General features: G+C 39.8%; 1 protein-coding gene across 1 annotated transcript in view; it reads right to left on the bottom strand.

The window, feature by feature from the left end:
• MESR3 (misexpression suppressor of ras 3) overlaps positions 1–20572 on the bottom strand; it is a 301273-nt gene that overhangs the window by 195284 nt on the left and 85417 nt on the right. The window lies entirely within an intron of this gene.

Genomic DNA, 20572 nt, shown 5'->3' with positions numbered 1-20572 from the left:
TTATAAATACATGGCAGGGATTTTCTCTATAAATCGTACATTGTGGTAGGTGCTGGGAAGATTCATGGAAAAATTACGTGGGTGTGCTGATAACTATTATTCTAATAGCATTAGTTTTAACCATTAGTTATGCTTTTTCGGTTAAAATTTAGTATATATAAATTATTCAAGTAGATTGGAGAAAATACAACTCGGTATATTTATCAACCCACTATCACGAGCAGTTAAAGCTTATTTTGGAGCAGATGCGTGGTAGCCGAGTGAGTTAGGCAAACGGCTACTGACCGGAGGGCTCGGGTTTGATTCCGGATGACTCTTCTGGCCTCCCTCAGATTTATCTAAGTTGTGTGATTTTTTGGGTACTAGCTTTCGGGAATGCGAAGTTCACACACCGTCGGGTGTAGTAGTATGATGTGGGCTGTACTCTCACTTATCAAATCAACCTTGATATACATTGCTTAATGTATCTTGAGAGATGTGAATCCCAACAAAACTGATATTCCTTTGAATTTGAATACCCTATTTGAATATGAATTACCCTACAATAAATTTAGAAAAAAATATCGCAATTTTAGAAAAAATATGCATTGTGTGAAATTGATTTATTTGAAAATTTGAAAGTTTTGTGCATTAAGAAATTGCAATCTTAAACTATCACAAAAAATCAAACAGGATATATCTTGTCCACCAGTGAATAAAAATATGAAGACTGAATGTAAATATAAATTGAGATATTTACCATCCCTCGCAGCATTGATAAAATTCGCTAAAAGAAGCATGGACTGTTTTCGTGCTAAGGCTATTTATTTTTTGATATTGTTTTAATAAAAAGAATTTTGGGATTTAAACTTATATCTTAAAACTATAAACACATCAATCACCCCCAAGGTCGGTTTGATAGGCGATGGTTGAGTGCACCCAATGGCGTTTGAAATTCATGCATCAGGGTAGGGGACCAGATCAATTCCTTATGCCGCCAATGGTTTCCCAGGAAGTTCTGCTACCCGAAAATGCACATAGCTCGGATGAAGCTGAGGGCGCTCAGAAAGGCACGCCCGGGAAGTGAATGTTAAACTACTCTGTGATGAAACTCAACTTTAGTGTCCTAATGGAGACCTCTACCCTCTATGATGAAGTGTGGGAAAATTACTAGTCAAAAAACATGCCAATTGTATCTCTGTTTTTCATTAATTTTCGTGTAGTCATATTAAAGGTTGTGACCCATGTAAGTACTTTGTTTCTCGCGGGAGCTTCATACTATCTGAGAGCTTAACTTTGTGGAATTCATTCATGATGAGGGCAAAAAATAACACACCTAATGATGATGCGCAGCATCGAAACCATGGTCGCAGGACATTAAAAGTGTGTGGAAGTGCAAAGTTTCTGTTATTTTTTACCCTCAACATTAAAGGTTCTTTAAAATGTCATGCAAGTACAAATTTAGAAAAATAGACTTTAGGTTGCCCTATGAATCGTGACACATATTGCGACCATAAGAACATTAATCATTCACCTACTATTCATATGTTGCAAAGAAACTATCCAATGAGTGTGCCTATACATTCATATAAATATGTTTACCGTTATCACCCTGCGAAAAATTGTGTATACCTTGGGAGAAGCCCGGTTTATACGATTCGGCCTAAGGGAGTTTTCTGAGAGCTTTTAAGGCCACAAAAACTAAGCTTGACGTGAGGAGAAAGGCAGAAGAAGATTCAGAGGGAATGCATAGATGGACCCATGGAAGTACTTTGTTTCTCGTGGGAGCTTCATACTATCCAACCATTACTCTCACCAGAAAAAAACACATTCTTTTAGGTTGTTTTTTTCTCTGAATTTTTACACGTTTTTATAACTTTGAAAAGAGTCGGAATATGCGACGAAGGTTTTAGTCAAATCTCGTTTGGAATTCACTTGGCAGCCGGAGTGCTTTTCTACCCAGCATCAGTAACAAAGAGGTTTTTTTCTCTGTCCACGGAGCTCGTGATTATAAAATGAAGCAGTGAAAGGTTGAATAAACTTGGCTGAGACGTAGTGCTGCTATACGTTGCTATCACTTTCTTGCCCCACTTGAAATGTAAATGCGCTTTCCATCCATATGACAAACATATTTTAAGAGAATATAATAGAGGGAGAGAATGAGGGAGTTTTTTTATTAATTTAAAATGACAAAATTAATCACTCTGAGCAGTCATTCGATGTATGAATACGTCCAAGCCACATTCAAAGTATATCGTTAAAGAATACTGTAAATATTTTATTTTTTTAGTCCTAAAGTTAAAGATTTGTGCCAAAATCATAAGAAATACTGTACATTAAAGTGGTTGCATATAACTAGAAACCTCTACTCTTGATGCTAAAATCCAAAGAGGAAGCAGATTGTAGTTATTTTTAAAATTTTTTCGCCCCTCTTCAACTTTGAATGGATACAGTTGTGGATTTTGAATGCATATTTGGACTAAAAACATCCCCTTTTGGGCGTGGACAAGGGTAAAAAAGGTGAAATGAACTGAAAAAAACAAACGAAGTAAAATCTTCGGTGGAGGAGGAGAGATAATTAGTGGCAGAGATCCAAGGGAATGGGAAAAGGTGGCTTCATAGGATTTTGATTGGTGATGGTGCGTTGAAGATTGTGATGGAGGGGAGAACCCTAGCCAAGCGAATCAGGATTAGGAAAAAAGGGTGGGTATGCTGGATGGAATGAACGGAGGAAGGAACTATGTGAAATTGAAGGAGTTTCCATTGTAGTTTCGAGCGTGCTTTGTTAGTAGAGGCAAATAAATGCATCGCGGTCCAATCTGGGTCCATGTAAAACCTACCGAAAGCAGTAGAATATCTACAGATAACATAATCCCTCATTTCTATACTCATAGCATCTTAAGTCACCGATTTAGCATTATGCTGGGCGCGGCAGCATAATTTGCTGATTTGGGGGAATTTGAGTTCAAATCATCAAATTATGCCGCCACACCCCAATAGTAGAGATTAAGCGGTGAAGTGGACTGAAAATTAGGAGTAAACACGTCTGAGGAAAGAAAAATTTGGTGAAGATCTGCAGATGAGGTAGGTTATGATTGCCGATACAATACAGCGTGACAATCGCATGACGCAATTTTCATGGGCGTGATCTTACCAATAAATTAAAACGCATCCCCAGCAGTTTGATCTGTAGAAAAGAAAACATGGCCAAGGGAAATGATAATTAGGTAGAGGATTAAGAGGAATATTTAAATGAGCGAGAGAAACATTCCGCCTGCAGCTAAGTACAATTCTGCCAACGCGTGTCCCTTCCATCCGCAATTGCGAAATGCTAGGTCTGAATGGCATGTGTAAAACTGTGAGATAGGTACATATGAGGCAGAGAAATAGGTGGAGACCGAGAGATAGTTAGGCTCATGAGTGAGGGTGGGGATCATTAATATCCTCACATTTTAGTTCGTCGTAAAACGAAAATGGAGGGAAAGCTTGCGGGGAACAGCTGTAGAGTTAACGAGAAGTATGATGCGAGCGGGAGAGTAAATACAGCAAGTTGATGAGGGGAGGGCGTATCGGGGGCAACGGACGGAGGAAGCGAGGGGCGGGGGAGGCATGGATGAGTTGGAGGGTACGAGGTGGATGACGTAAGGGGGGAGGGGTCATAATGATAAGGTTTTTTTATGGTGATGGAGGGAGGTAGACGGTTGAGAGGGAAAATGAGACGACAGAGTTGACATGAATCGGGATGGAGGATGAATTTGGCGGCCCGTATTCACAAGGGAAACCGAAAATAAGGCCGCTTCCATGATCGAACGAGGTGGAAAAAATAATTTATAAGATCTGGGTTTGGTGATGTTGCCTTTACAGGAACCATTTTTCTAAAGTTTCATTTTTGTATTGGTTTCTACTTATAAAATTGCTGGTTGAAACGTGAAGTACGTTATTAGTGTTGATATTCAACCGTTTAAGGTTGATTTTGAATGGAAGCAAGCTGAACCACATTAGATTTGTTTATCTTTCTTATAGGTACATAGGGGCGCGGTAGCTCAGGGGTTGGAGGGGGAGGTTGGTGCCGGGTGTGATTCCCGGGAACTCCCTTCAGGCCCCTCGGTTTAATAATAATTTTTTTAGAGAACTCAACAGGCATTACAATTATACTCTTTTGCAACTCCGCATGCTTCCTTCTCCCCTTCTTTCAGTCCAGCATGCCGATCCTATTCCCTATCCTTTCCCCGTTTTCTTGAGTTAATGAGGAAGGGCGATTCGAAAACCTATTTTAACTATCTCCTCCAGTGCGTAGTAAATATCGTCTAAAAAGCCGTCATAATTTGGAAAGTATTGGTTAATATTTAACAACTTAAATATTTGGCCCTTTTGAAGATTTTCTTCTGAGGTGGAAAAAACGTCTATAATCATTCATTAACGTATACCCTTCATTCAGAAGGTTGACTTCGGTCTTCAATTTTTTTTATTCAAGCTACAACATTCTTTAATAAATCAGCCTTTCATCTAGCCTTCCCCCATACTTGGCCTATGTTTTTGGAGCAACGTGGGCCTATACTTATCGAAAATGTCCGATGTTTCATGCACATTTAAAATAGTGATAACAATCGGGAAAAAAGTAATCAATTTTCTGCTTTTCACGGAAACCTTCAAGGAGAGAGTTTTATAAATTATATTTTCTTTCCTAGAACTCATAATCCTCTATTTGCGACCCTGAATCTGAGGCATTAGCAGTTCCCTAATCACTGTCAACTTTTTTCCCTTTCGTCCAGATAGCATTTGCAATTAGAATAAATATTCATCACTTCCAGCATAGCCAAGATGATCGAAAGTACTTATGATATGCTAGATTGGAACACTTCATTTGTGTAAAGACTTTAGTACATAATATGAAACACGTATTAAATCTGGAGTTACAGTCTCTACTCCTGAATGTTTATGTCTTACCCAGCCAAACGTGGCACCCCGAACAGTAACTTGGGATTTTTATAGGGGTATTCAGGCACAGTTCCTGGATATATACCACTGAAGAGAATGTCATGAAAATCAGCAATGAGTTATGCTCATCTTTTTATGAGGATGGTGCTATTTTAAAGTCTATATCTGTGTAACATTGATCAATAAAGAACTTGAGATTACATTTTAAATCCGGAGCAGAAATTAACGTGATTCCTTGGAATACATGTCCTTCACAATTTGGAGAGCATATTAAAATAAAAAATCTACTAAATACATACGTACTCCGTATTACTTCCTATATAGATAATATTTCGCTTCTATGTGTTTTCCATTTAAGTCGGTATGCCGTCGAATATACTCTTATATGATCCTTCGTGAACTAATATCAGGCAAATTAAAAATTATTCAATGTAGGAAAAGTAATAAGCAACGCACTTGATTGCATCTTGATTTTAAATACTCCATTTACATTATAATTGTAGAAACTTTAATCCTCATTTCGATATTATTGTCGGCTGATAGCTCTCTGAGGATCAATATGCGATTCATAGGTACATCGTAAACGCTTTTGTCCAGATGATTTCAATATTCATTCCTGGAGTGTCGTTAAAAATTCATTACAGTGCTTTCTAGTAGTCTCAGATTTGTGGAAGAAGCTCGTCTAGTCTGGCAAGGAGGGAAAAAGATTAACCGTAGAAACATAAAAACATGGTAGAGGTGGTCGAAATCGTTGCAAAGGAGAGCGCGGAGAAGAAGGAAATCCGAGTGGAATGCATCAAGGGAAGCTGGGAAATTGGATGGCTGGATTGGTGGTGTGGGAGAGGAGAAGAGATGGGGGAAGATTTGACGCGTTGGAATTACAGGGTGGAGAAGGCTACGGAACGTTAAAGGGGAGGATTCCAGAAAATGTGCAGCGCGTTGTCTTCCCTGGAAGCACAATTCCGTAGCGCGAATGCGTTCCTCTCTTTCATCAGAGGTACTTTGACTCTTACACTTTACATATATATCTTTCAAAGAACAACGGCTTAAGGTTGAGATCAAGGCTGGGTTGAGTGAGTATATAAGCCATTTTATTCCCCATCTAGTCGATTTTTGCGGGAGGTAAAATGGGTTCTGTGTAGGTACCGCAAAAACGAACGCCAAATAAGTTTTATTGAATGCTTTAAAACTTAAATTAATACTAAAATCAAAGAAAGTTCAGGTCCTTTGAGATTTATATTTAAGTCAATAATTTAAATTTCGCGCGACATAATCTACATATATGGCAGAAGGTTTTTAACAGGTAAGTTCATTGCTTAAAATGGGATAATGAATTTTCCATGCAAAAAATTACGTTGAATTCCTTCGAACTTAATCTCGCAGAAGTGGATTATATTGCATTTACCCTGATGTGTGACTCGGGTAGCGTAAATGATAATTATAAAATGCATAGTAAATTATGTAATATGGATATTATGCGAGCGGAAATGAATGAGGAGAAGAGGGATTTTAAATTACGAGAAAGGGGACAATTGATAAATATTTCATAAAACTAATTTAGGTAACTTAGGGATTTGGGAATGGTTCAGAATCCACATTTGATTGTTAATGATCATTATAAATATTGATAATACTATTGCATATGACTTTTTCTACAAGAGTTACAAATTAAAAAAAATAAAACCTCATTTGGCTACCAGATCTGTGAAACCGAAGTCGGAATAGGAAAACCAACTGACTCCCGTATTTTGATTTCAACCAGCGTTTTGGATGCTGTTTATGAGCTTACTCTCACTTTTAAAAGTAATCATCGAGTTTATTTCTACAGTTTTCCTCATACCTAATAAAATACCAGCAATTAATTTGCCCTCAGTAATATATAAATTGATGCACTAAATAATATATGAATAGATCACCAATTTATGAACATATTTTGTTTATTTACATGTCCTTATTCTCGACGCTTTCCATTCTAAATTCAATTTTTTTATCCCTCTCCAAGAAGTAACCTTCCCTTGTATTACATATATGAACGCTGTCAATGAAATTGATGCATTTTTCAAATACCTTTTGGTGCTTTAGTATTTATTTGTGATAAAAAAAGTGACAGCGAGCTCACCGCCACCATTTATCGGATTAAATATTGCATTTTTCTCCCGAGTCTGTCTCTAGAGGAAAGAGTACTATTTGCATGGCTTTTGTGTGCATTCGAGCTTGTCGACTGCCCTCGGCCTTAAATGCGAGACCGTGAAAAACGAAAAAAAACGTTTCATCTGAATGTATAACGACCATTTCGCGATGATTCAGAACATACACGATAATATAATGCACTTATACTTAACACGGCCGACGACACTATGACAATAGAATCCAATTTTTGTCTGAAAACCGAAGTACGTCGACATTACTTCACATTTGTTACCAGATGCAAACATATGTCGTCAGCAGTCATATGTTACACTCAATATATGGATAGATGCTAGGTGACTCTGATCAGCAACTGATGTCAGCCCGCGCTGAAGCGTTGACCTCATATCGTAGTTTGTGCATATTTTCTGAACCCGCCGATTTCCTCCCTGAAGATGGTCGTCGCCAGGTGGTCACGATATATTAGTATTTCAGTATTTTCTGAGTGTATTTACTCATTTGCAGTATCTTTGAATAATGATCAATAACAACCAAGAAATCACCTGCATTTCTCTTACGAATCAGGTGTTTCCCAAAGCACCGAACTATTGGAAGCACCATCTTCTCCCCCCCCTTCGCCTGGAGAAGTTGGAGAGAGAAGGGAACAGCCGCGAGGGAATGAGGAGAAGTTTCACCCCCGGTCTCGGCAGGACATACGTGGGTGGCGTATGCACACACGTTCAAGAGCTCTGGAATTGGGTTTTAACCCGCCCGTTGTCGGGCTCCCCCGACGCAAATGTCAATACGAAGGCGGGTGGCGACGCTGGTGTCGACGGTGGCTGCGGCGCTGGCGGTGCGGTGTCCCGGGAAAGGGAGGAAGGCGCCCCAATGTTAGTGGGGCGTACGAAAGAAAGAGTGGGGGAGAGAAGGCACAGAGATGGGGGAGATGGGAAGTGGGCGGTTGACCTGGAGAGGTATTAGAGACGCCTCACATGCGTTTTTGCCTTTAAAACGTCGACATAACCGCAAGGCAACGGGAGGATCCTCCCTTTCGCCGTAAAATACCGCCGTGAGGTTTAAGGGGATGGTTGGGAGGGGTGGAAGGAATCCCAGGAAGTCATTATTTTGTGCTCCAAGGCATTGGCGTCGTCTGCCCTTTAAACCTGAGGGGTCTATACCGTCTGTGATCCAATAAAGGAGGTATTCCCAGTAATGCCTGGAGTGCGATGATGGGTTCGATTTTTATAATTATATTACGGAATTCTAAATGAGAAATAAAATGTTTTATGTGTTCATTGAGGTGATAAAGCACGTTGCAAAGAAATGCAATCATTTTGGATCAATTGCAAGTATTTGGTTCAGTTTGACCTCAAGCAATGAGTTGTTAGTGTGGAATACAATATTACCACCACATGACGAGAATCTAGCTATTGATGAGGCTACTATCTTGGTCAAGGAATTAGACGAATTGGAATGAAAATTAGACTGGAAAATAACGCATTTAGATCAAATTACGTATATTAGGAAATTGAAAAATACACTAAGGATGCCTAAATGTTCAACTTGCGATTTACTTTATATTCCGAAACTTAAATTTATTATATTCGGTTTATTTATTAAACTACGCCTTTATAAATGAATTAGCAGCCTTATAGATTTGATGGTGATTCATTTTTATGTCAAATCTCATATATCTAATGAATAATTGGTTAATTTCAGATTTAACCACGACCAGAGTCTTCCCATCAGTCGACATGGTGGAAAACAAATTGGATGATTTGTAAGTGTTAACCTACGCCTCTTTTTATTAGAAGGAATTGTGGTTGTGGTAAAAAAAATAAATGCGCGAAAAATGACGAACATTTTTCACAAAATGAAATTAAACTCACTTGCTTCTTCTCGAATATTTATTTACATTGAGAACATAATAACTTGATGAGGTATAACAATTTATTATTTGTTAGTGTCAGAATTTTTTATGGTAATAATTCCATGAATTCGCTTAATTCCCATTTAAATTTTGTAGCATTAGAGACTTAGGGACCTGGTTGAAGATTTAACAAGGAGGATGGAATTGATAACAAGGACGTTGAATAAAACCGTTAAGAAAATATGAGTGAAAACTTGCGTTTACAGGCTTGTCATCGAAGGAAGACGATAGGTGTCGAGTGGAGACTCATAGGATGTGGGTGTGGAGCAGGATGGAAAAGGTGAAATTGACGTAAAGGAATTCAAGTGAAGGAATACTAGGCATGGTGGTGGAGAAGAGAATATAGTTGGGAGAAAACAAAAGGAAGAAGTGGAGGATGCCGATAATTTTGATTGGGGTCGGAATGTCAAAGGCTGTGATAGAAGGGAGAACTTATGACGGGCGAGGTAGGGAGAGCAAATTAATGAGCATATTGGGGTAATGGAGGGAGATAAAACGTGTGTAGAATTGAAGAAAGGTTCTTTGAGAGTCTGTTGGTTTCTTGGTTACAGAGATGCCATGAAATATTGCCATGTTCAGTCGGTGTCCATCAAACACCTACCTCAAACGGTAGGCTATCAAACTATAATAGTAATCACCCCTATAGCTAGAGATTGGAATGGATAGGCATAAATATCGCAAACGTAAGATACACATGGGCGTCACAATAACCTTGCGTCTACTTTGTGGAAAAAAAACTCAGAGACATATGCGGAGCTCCGATAAAGAAACTTTCTATTCATCGATCAAATATTAATGGAACAGTTAAAAGAGTGAGTATTTAATAAAAAGGGAGAATGGAAATAATCGAATGAAAAATTAAAATTGAGGTTTTTTTTCGCGTTTGATACACTTTTTCCAAATATTTCTCAATTATTTAGTGTGCAGCGCAGCAATATTAATATTCAAGAAAACGAATAACAAATATGAATGGATAGTTGTTTGAAATACACACAAATTTTCATTTACATGAAGAAAAAATCACGTAATTATGTAAATACCCGAGAGGAGAGTTATTATTCTACGGGGCAAAATTACATGAGAGAGTTTATGCGTTGGAGAGATAAAAAATTGCACGAGTTCAACGAGAGGGTAATACTAAATACAAATGACTTGCTTGGACGAAATTATAAATAGGATTTCCAATGAGGAATAGACATAATTACAAACGGACATAATTTTTCATGATGGAATCATTCCTCTCTCGCACTATTAGTGATTAAAATTAGAAAATAATAATTATTACCGTTCAAATAACTTCATCATGAGTTAGTATGTTCATAACTACCTTCTAAATATCAGTATCATTTATCATATTTATTCTATTGGATAACTTAATTACATCCTTTGCCGTAATTCCCTGTATAGACTTACGGAACAATACTTGAAAGGAATCGCATTTTCCCAAGATAGTCTGAACTTATTCCTATAGGCTTACTTGTTTTACCGAATTATTCTTCACGCAATATCGTAGTGCAAGTCCATGGGGCATAACCATATCTACTGCTTGCCTTAGCCCCATTCTGACCTCATTTGTTTACTTGCTTCAGGTGCTTTCTAGCCCCAGTGAGCGCCTTCATGTTTCTGGTCCCATATTCCCATGCATCGAAGGATATATTTTCATACATCGGAGGCACAGGTGTAGAAAAATCGGCGCACCCGAAGCAAGCGAAGACGGATTAGGAATCGCGAGACTGATGTGCGATGAGATGAGAAGTGAAAGGAAGTTAGACGTCTGTCAAGGAGACAGGTGGCATCCGATATTTCAACACCCCCCCCCTGCCTTCCTCTCCTGACATTGGGGACAAAATTGAGAAAGGTGAGCGTGTGCGAGTTGTAGGGGTAAAAAGAACTCCCTTGCCATGACGGGGTCGAGTCTCAATAATCTGGCATTGTAATATTCGGAATTGAACCGTCACCTAGGTACATTATTCCTACTGGATCTAGTCCATCTTGCATATACCGAAAAGGGGATATTTCTTTCAATTTGAGTGTAATGGGCAACATCGGACTTAGCGGAATGAATTTGTCCACCACTCCAGGCAACGAAAATGGCGTAACTTGTCTGAACGAGGGTGAAATAATTAAAATTCGCGATGTGATTTCATTTAACTTCCTAATTATTCCTTCAAAGTAGAAAAAAATGCAAAATGCAGGCCTACTTCCTTTGCCATGATTTAGAATAACTTTTACAGCGCCATAAAATGGCCGCGACATATGCTGTCTCATTTATATCACAATTACTCATATTACACGAACTAATTTACTGATGAACCAATTAATTTAATTCTTCAGAAAGGCTCCTTAATTATGCCCGTCTTTATATACTAAATATCGTAAATTACCAACCTATAGGTACAGAATACAGAGATAGAGAGACAAAATGTAGCCAAAAATTAGTACAGTATTTCCAGTTGGCAATAAAACCTCAACGCGATTTTTTACTTTCCATTTTTTATTACCAACCATGGTAGCAGTTTCTAAAATAGTAAATCTTTTATTTTTACTCCAAACAGGATCAAACAATCCAACAGGCTTAAATAGTGATACTTGCAAAGCACCGTTTCATCTAGATTTTACATGAAAGGATATTATAGGATTTTTTACTTATCTTCAGATTACCTATTTCTTGCTTAATTAACCCTTAAAGATGATTAATTTGTCGGGGGATGCACGACCAATGTTCTCCAAATTACTTTCCTCCATTAATATCTCATTTTTCATGCCCTCCCTCTGAACGCATATTCTTCGAACCAAAAGCCTTTTATGCTTTTTGGCATCGACTTGGGCTCTAATTTCCAGTGGTTTTAATGCACTTCGTTTATTTTTAATTTTTCTTTTATGACTTTCTTCCACTTTTACCCTCTTCTTATCATCCTCGTGTGTATGAATATCTAAACTTATGCTGTAAAACTGAAAATGGCACTGAGCTCCAAACTCAAAAGTCAGATGAAAAAAAATTAAATTCTTTTTCTCTGTTCCCCATCCATCCTTTCCTTTCTAGTATATGTTCAAAATTGTAAGCACGTGACAAATGTAATTCGCACAAAAAATGCTTCTTTTAGGATGCCTCTTTAGCTCTTCCACGTACTAAAGGATCCCAAGGGAGGTTCGAGTCCCAACGGATGAAGGGGTGAAGGGAGACCAAAGAGGAAAGAAAATGAATGGAGGAGGGTGAATGAGGGAAAATGGGTTTGTGGGGGAGGCAGTAAGGACGGGAGGAGGCAGAGGGTTCCCGCGGGAGAGAGGGTCCACAGCCGGAATTGGGCGGGGGAGGGACGCGTCCTTTCCCTTCATCCCACGCTTCGGTCACGAGCGATATCAGACAGCGGTGTCCCTTAAATGGGAGACGTCCTACCCATCCCTTACTTACGCAGGCGCATTTTTGGAGTTTCACGACCGAAGCGCAAAGAATTTCCGCTAAATATTTTATGACGCACATTATAAGAATGGATTCCTCCCGGTGACAGATTGTATTCAGCGTCCTTTTTGGCCGTGAGAGTAATTTTTGTTGCTCGTGCCTATTTCTTCTAACGCGCCGCCAAAGGCCGCATTTCTCGGCCGGCGGTTTCGATGTATTGCATTACCGACACAGAAGCCCCTATTAGGTTTCCCTTGTTTTTATTTGCATTGTACGAACCAAGCCAAGACATGGACTTCTAGAAAATTCAAGCCTTGATGCAAATATTTATTTGAAAATATTACCTTCACTGCGGTGGCTAGTGTACAAACTTACCATCCTTGGGGATCGAATTCAAATTCCGGTGGTGGCAAGACTTATTAATAGTAATCACCCTTACTTGGATAGCCATGGGGAGGGAACTTCAACTGGAGCAATCCATCTGTCGTATGGAATGTTAAATGTTTAGACCCCTTGACGCCTTTCATCAAAAGTAGTCAAATGCTGACTGCGGATATCTCTTCGCCCATTCAAGTACCCATAAAATCCTCTCACATCCAAATTACCCACCTCTCCATAATGATACCAATAACCTTAGCTGTTGGTCGCCTCCACCTTAATAACGACTGCTACATTTTATCTTTAGATGAATGCTCACGCCATATACTGCTGACTAAAGGGAAATATAATCTGCTGTGTCAGATGCATACCATTTTATTCTAAAGACACTCACTTGAGCTACAAATATATTTCCTTGAAAAATTTCTTTCTGTGGGTCTTTTTGCATTTATTTAGGGCCAGTATCAAGATTACTCTCTCGATCTGAGAGAAGGCCAGAAGCGTGAGAATCGATATCCGGGCAAGCGCTGCCCGGCGCAAACTGTTTACTCGATAAGGGGCAGACTCTTCCGTTTTAATTAAAATGCGCCCGTATAAAAGCGTTGAATAAATATGGCAAAGGGGCAGAGCGGTGCCGATAGGGGAGGAAGGGCCGCAGACTCGCGGAAACGCCCACGCAGAGCGAAACCGAAAGATAGAGAGAGAGAGAGGAGAGATAAAAGGACTCTTTTTCGATTTACTGCCAGAAATTAAAAAGAGGGACTTAAACTTTATTTTTTTGCGCGGCGCATCGGAGGAAAATATTCTGAGATCGTTTCAAGATAAACGAAATAAAAGTTACAAGCATAAGCCTATCTAATTTCATTTGATGGTCAGCTACGCCCTACTTTCCGCCGTCGCAAATTTGAGATAGATAATTGCATTCGTCACTATTCGAAGGTGAAGGGAAATGTCTTTGAGCCAATTTATTTAATTTTGAGCACCATAACTGTAATATGTAGCATATTTCTCTGGCATGCCAGGGCGACAGATTTATTTCAAAGTTACAGTAAATATTATGAAAGATAATTTTGAAAGATGCTTAGATTTAAAATATTTCTAGGTTAGTGATAAAATTTCTGGATTAAATTTATCCGATACGTGAAATGATTTGATTTTCCCTAAAGTGATTTCGAAACATTTTTCGAGGTGGTTTAGGATGCATAGAACAATAGAGTCGAAAAGCAGGAAGTAGTTCAAAGAATATTAACTTGTAAATCTTCTGATAGACCAGACAAAGTCAACCACTACTGCAGAAGGGGTAGTGGTTAAGAGAGGTAAAGGTGGGTAAGAGAAACAAATATTTTTTCACTCAAATGCAGCTGCAAAAGGTTCCAGTTAAAGGGACGGATTTTTTTTACCGCGATTTTGATGAGATGAGGTCTGTCTAAAAATCATATTCGCAAGTAATTAAAAATTAATATGGTACAGGGAGAGGAGTTATACTTAAAACGAAGGAAATTTATGACCAGCATCGCATGAGAATTTGGAAAGGAAAGGATTTTTTCCGTGTTTTACAAGCAAGGGGTGTAGCAGTCCAGCTATTAGAGAGCTGGGCGACATACTATCCGGAGAACCCGGCTACAATTCCGGGTGACACCTCTGAGCACCCTCAGCTTCACCTGCACTGAATTTTCAGGTACCAGATCTTCCAGAGTAGCGAAATGCGGCACGGGGGAAGAAACTGTCCCTTTAAATTGATATGTGAATGCCACACGCCATTGGCTGTGCTGTGCAACTTAGAAACGAAACCCGTTGGATTTAGCACTACGTGACCTCTATCTTCACCTGTCACACCAACCCGCGGGTTGATTACTGATTTCTTTTACCATGTGACACACGGTTATGTGCAGCGGAACACATTTATTGCTGTTTCCATGCTGATAAAAATGCTTATCACTTAACAAGAAAGCCACAAAGCCACAAATACTTAAGGTAACCAGAGCAATAAAACTACAATTGCAAGCGTAATTTCATTTATTGGAGATAGAAATGTTTTCCTACTTCATTTAGTCTGGAATTTAATAATCTCTTTTGGTATTGCGCACATCTTAACATGGGTTCAGGTATATGTAGGCTCTGAATAAACTGTTACTTCATCCCTGAAGAAATGCGTAATTAATCGTGTGTTTACATGAATATCAGGGCAGTAGTGACCGAGAAAAAATATTGCAAATGCCATCCAATACACTCGGTTTTATACTTTACATCGAATGTGAATGAATTTTATTGGTACTGCGAATTAAATATCTTTTATAAACAAGGTAAGGGATTTATTTTGATTAAATTTTTTGCTGAAGAAAAATCTCTTATATTAAAAAAATGTTTATTTTGCAATAACTGTCAACAGACTTTACAAAGGAAATTACTAAATTAGATTTTTAGAAAGGGACGGATTTTTCCTCTGTCTACATTGGAGCTAATGAGAGTACCTTACCCGAGTACAATCTCACTCGGATTTGAATTTTTTCAGGTTATTTAGGAAAGATCTCTATTTTCGAAAAGTGAAGTTGACAGTACCAAAATGACGTGGGAATTCGAACTGAGGGCTCACAGAATACAGGAAACAAATGCATAGATTTTGTGTTTCATTATCAAGCAGCGCGACACATTATGACCCGAAGCTTTGTTCCTCGGGTGACGGATTCCCTGCTCGGGAATGTTAGGGACCCAATTTGAAGTTGTCCTTTTCGCATCAGAATTTCTGGCGAGTGCTGCAGGGGAAAATTTCGAGTGAAAGACGAAACCGAAATGAAATTTTACCACCGAATAACATCACTGGTGAGGTTAATGAGTTCCGAGGGCATTCCTACCAACTACGGTGCACCAAATGCAGAACATGAGCCAGAATGTTTCGCAGTTTATGTCAAATAGTGTAATTTTTTTAACTCTGCGACCATTTGAGGAACTCATTTACCACACGTGAATCTGATTCTTGATTCTTAAATTCTGTAAAAAAATGTCCAGAACTTTGTGACCTAATTTTTAAATCACACATGATCATTGGATTCAAGTAAATGGTATAGTGCCTTCAAAAACAGAGCCAACTTAAGCAGAAAACAAATTCTCCGGAATAATAAAAAAATGGCAGAAATAAATGTACTTCCATTGCATTAAATGAATTCCTCCACGCAAATAATGCTGATTGAGGATTATCTTTTTTGAATAACTCATCTTTATTTTGAGGCGGAATCTAGTTAGTTGTAAAACGACTTCTCGTCTAACATGCAAGCACAAATATGTATTATATTAATATATTTTTAAAATAATGAAGGTCTTCCATTTGGCATTAAAGACAAGTATCAGTTTCTTACTTTACTGCGTAAAAAGGTTAGCTAAAACACAACTAAGTTGACGTTTGCTGAAACTTCAAACAGGTTTGAGGTTTCAGCAAAAACTAAATATGCCTTCACGTATACACTGCAAGATAAATAAATGGCGTTTCGTGGAATTGATTTGAAGAGAGCTTGAGCAATTTATTGACTGGGAACGGAGACAAAGTTGTTCCAATCTCTTGTACTTTACACCCAAGTCCATCAGACCAACACACAAACTTCGTCATCCCCAGCGGGAATCCAAACCGTGACCTTGTGGTTCGAAGACAAGCAATTCTCTCTCCCTGTCACACGTTTGTGACACCCACGGTGGTTACCATGGGAGGTGGGGAGTCTGGGGGGGAAGGTGAGCAGGAAATGGGAGGGGTGAAGGAGTAGTAGGAGAACGAGTGAGGGTTGCAGAGAGAGAGTAGTCGGGTCGGGTAGGCGCGGAAGGGAAGGGAGGTCGTCTGAGGTCGGATTGGTGAGATGACTCTCTGTCGTGTGTCGTAATTGGTACGCTATCTGCCACTCGGAGTTGGGAGAGGCAATTTTGAAGTTGGGCCCGTTTAGGTTTCTGCTCACGGCAGAGGATGAGTTGACATTCGCAAAGCAGTGGAGTGCTCCGCGACCCCGGTGGCTTAGTTACGTACCCGCACTCGGACATGCAGGAGGGAGCGGACGTGCAAAAGGGAACGATAAGCTGTTCCGCGAGGGCCACTATAGAGGACGAAACTACGGGATTGAAGAGGGCATGAAAGGTAAATGAAAAACGGAAGTAAATAATATATCCAAGATAAATGAAAATAGGGAGAGGAAAAAGGGAGAGGAGGACTGGTAACAGTGAGGGAAGTGCCTGGAATTTCGCGGAGAAACCAGAAGGGTCACCGCTTTCAGTTTCAATGAAAAGAGTTGAGTACACAAAAAGAGCTCCTCTGGGGTAAGGATTGGAACTGATTGAGAAGGCAGGTATATAGTATGGCAATAAACCCTCCCAATAATCCAGTAGAAGTATAAGAAGGCTTTAATGCGTCTGACTGTTTAACATACCGTTCTGATCATTTCTTCCTATTAATTTGATTAAAAAGGGAAAAATTACGGATGTGAGTAAATATATATATATATATATATATATATATATATATATATATATATATATATATATATATATTTACATACATACATGCATACACGGGGTACATTCCGAAAATTTTGCAATTAAATTTCTCGTGCCGCTCCTATTCGTCGGAGTGAGATCAAACTACTTGGATTACGTGGAAGAGGCGCTAAGCTTTGTCATGAAACCGGTGTCAGTGCTCTATAAGCTGTGAAAGTGGCAGGATGTCAGTTACCCTAAGTCTGCGTGCCAACCGTGTCACGAAAAAATGGAATCGAGTAACGTTACGCGATTAATTGTTGAACTAAACCGAAAAAATATCTCTTGAGAACACTAACAAAATGATTCATGAGACTTACGGGGACTCTTCTCTGTCCTACTCACAAGTTTCGAGGTTGTTAAAGGCCTTTAAGGAGGGCCGGGAAGAGGTTCACTATGAACAACGCTCTGGGCGGCCGTCAACCAGCAAAATCTATATATATATATATATATATATATATATATATATATATATATATATATATATATATATATATATATATATATATATATATATATATATATATATATTTCCTCCACACTCACAGTTAAAAACCTCCAATCTACACCTATCATCCTGCTTCAACCATAATATTTGTGGCCGTAACCCATACCAAAGCTTTCACAACTTTTGTTTTTATCCTTAGCTCTATTCCCCTACCATACACGTATTCCCTCCTCAATGCGTAATCTTCTTTGTCTAATGTCATTCCCCTTCTAGGTCCCTCATTCTTTGGCACCTCGGTCTAATACACTTGTGAGATAGGTAACTTGTTCCACCCGGCATAATTTTTGTCCTCCCATTTCGACGCTTAACTTGGCCTTCCTCTCTCACGGAAACATCATAACTTAATACTCACTTACTTAATGCAAGGGATAAAAATGATTTTCATTATATTATTAATTAACATTATTTATTACATACAACGATATAACCAGCAAAAGAGATGAGAAATGGCAAAAGGAAGTTACGTGCATTTTAAAATAAATTTTGATTTCATCAATAGTAAATTTATCACCAAGTGAATATAGCCTGTGGTACTTACGGCCGATGTTTTAATGTTACCATACCAAAATATTTCCATTTTTGATGGGAGCTCTGTGAAGTATGGCTAGCAAAAGCCTTAAAAACAGTTATATTTTGCCCTCTACATTGCCAGAAAGAAAAAATTTGATTTAAATGAATGAATCAGAATGTGAAAAGGAAAGTGATATAATAAAGTGAGGGGACGGATATGTACAAATATTTTGGGAATGAAGTTTGAACCAAAAAAGCAAGCATTTTTTTCTGAATATTTATCTCGAGTATTTCAGTTCTTTTGGCGCCCGTTCTTACGCGAGATGAGCAGTTCTCGAAAAGGGTCAGTTAATAAACATTGGTCACATTTCTCCGGCTTCATAATGGACGCATATGAATTTGGGATTATATATAAAATACAAAAGTCCCTCGAAGGACAAAAATATCCCGGTATTGCCGACAAAAGCTTTAAATTAGTTTTTAGTGCTGGTTTAATTAAAGCCGCCGAATACACGGCTTGTGGGTGAAGTTTGAATTGACGGACAGTTTATAGCGGGCATAGATTCCAGCCTTGTTGTTGGGCAAAAACTCGTCCCGACAATAAATCGACCCTTTTACCTAGACTACTGATATTACGGAAAATGTCGCATACCCGTGACGTTCCCACCCCGGTTGGAGCAATAAATTTCCAAATACTTGTCCACCTCGTCCGGCAAAAGCTGGGAGGAGGAGGAAAGAGGGGTTGCGAGTAAGCGGGGAGGGGAATGGGTTCAAGGGGTGAGGGGGTTAATGACGTGGAACGCGGTTTCAATCGTGGGGAAGGGGGGGGGGAAGAGCCCCGCAAGGAGACCGAGAGAGCCGAATTAATTTTCCGCACTCGTGTTTGACCCACTGCCCATCAGGGCGACTTCCCCCGCCGCCACCCGTGCGAACCCCTTCCCCACCTAGGAACGCGGACGGGGACGGACGGCTGAGAGTGTGGGTTGGTGAGATGGAAGATTAATTTCGCGGTGCCGCGCGGAATTTTCCTGTGAATCCGGCCAGGGTCCGCAAAGGGTCCCTCAGCTCCGGTCCGCAAATTAGCCCTGATGCATCCGAACATCCCCCCCTCCGTCAAAACCCGGAGGGAAGGGAATTTTTGCGGAGGCGGGAAGAAAGGGGGGTGCGAGGGAAGTTCACAGAACCATGGCCCACGGGAGGACAGGGCCAAGAGGGAAGAGGTCATTTAAGCAGGATGGGAGTGGGGAGGAGCCATAGGCGTAAACAGCATTCCACGCGAGCAAAGGCGCTCTATCTCTCAGGTCGGAGGGTTTAGAAGGCGGGCCCTGGCGTCGCGTCCGCGGTCATTATCAAGGCGACGGCGTCGGTCCGCACTTTGGTCCGCACCGCGAAAGGATCGGCGAGGGTAGGGATGGTGGGAGGCGTTTGTGGCGACACTAACGCCCCTTCCCTATCCCCCGTTTTCCCTCTCCTTTTCGCCGCGGATGTCCATCGACAACAGTCCTATCTCCTACCGCCCCGCCATCGGTGACACTAGTCGCATTACGTTTCGACTCTCCTCTCGACGCCTGCATACGCGTGGATGGGCGAGATTTATTTTTTTTGTTTTCCGTGCATCCGGTGCATAATTTAACCGCCCTCCCCTACTCCAGTTTTCCGTGATTGCCATTTTCTTGCGTCAGTTGGCCAAAATTTGGGTATTTCGCGCGCGAGTGCAATCGTCGCGTCGGGCGTGGAGAGCGACCAGAGTTGTTGAGGGAGCGAGTCGGGTGCAAAAATATTGTGTGCAGAATTACACCTGGTTGCCCCCAAAAGGGATTCGTGGAAATTTATTGAGCCGGCGGCGGTAGAAGTTACAGTCCTTTGTGAGGGGAATAGAGACTTTTTGTATACAATCTGCTAGGTACCGCTACGAATTTTCAATCAGAATGACTTCATCAAGGAAAAGCGAGTCCCTAAGTACATGCTTATATTTGGATTTATTATGTTCTACTAATTAGCTCATGAATCGATTCCTGATTAATTCTACACACGCAAAATGAAATCCATTTGACAAACCCCCTTGCTTCATATTATTACCTGAAATAATTAGATTCATTAAACCTTTTTCGGACAAAAATTACAAACAGGGCATATTAGTAATGAAATATGACCAATTTCATCGATTCCATTCGTCGCATATTTGTGTACACGTTACAATAACATGTTGCGGATTCTCAACGCCCAATTGCCTTTTAATCCCTCCTGTCAATCACGTTTGAATGCCTCAAAAACTTACTCTAAGGAACAACCT

This window comes from Hetaerina americana, unplaced genomic scaffold (assembly GCF_022747635.1).
Source record: "Hetaerina americana unplaced genomic scaffold, ioHetAmer1.1.p SCAF_10, whole genome shotgun sequence".
NCBI classification, from domain to species: Eukaryota; Metazoa; Arthropoda; class Insecta; order Odonata; family Calopterygidae; genus Hetaerina; species Hetaerina americana.
Note: the sequence above shows the minus strand (reverse complement) of the source record. Positions and strands in the feature narration are given on the sequence as shown.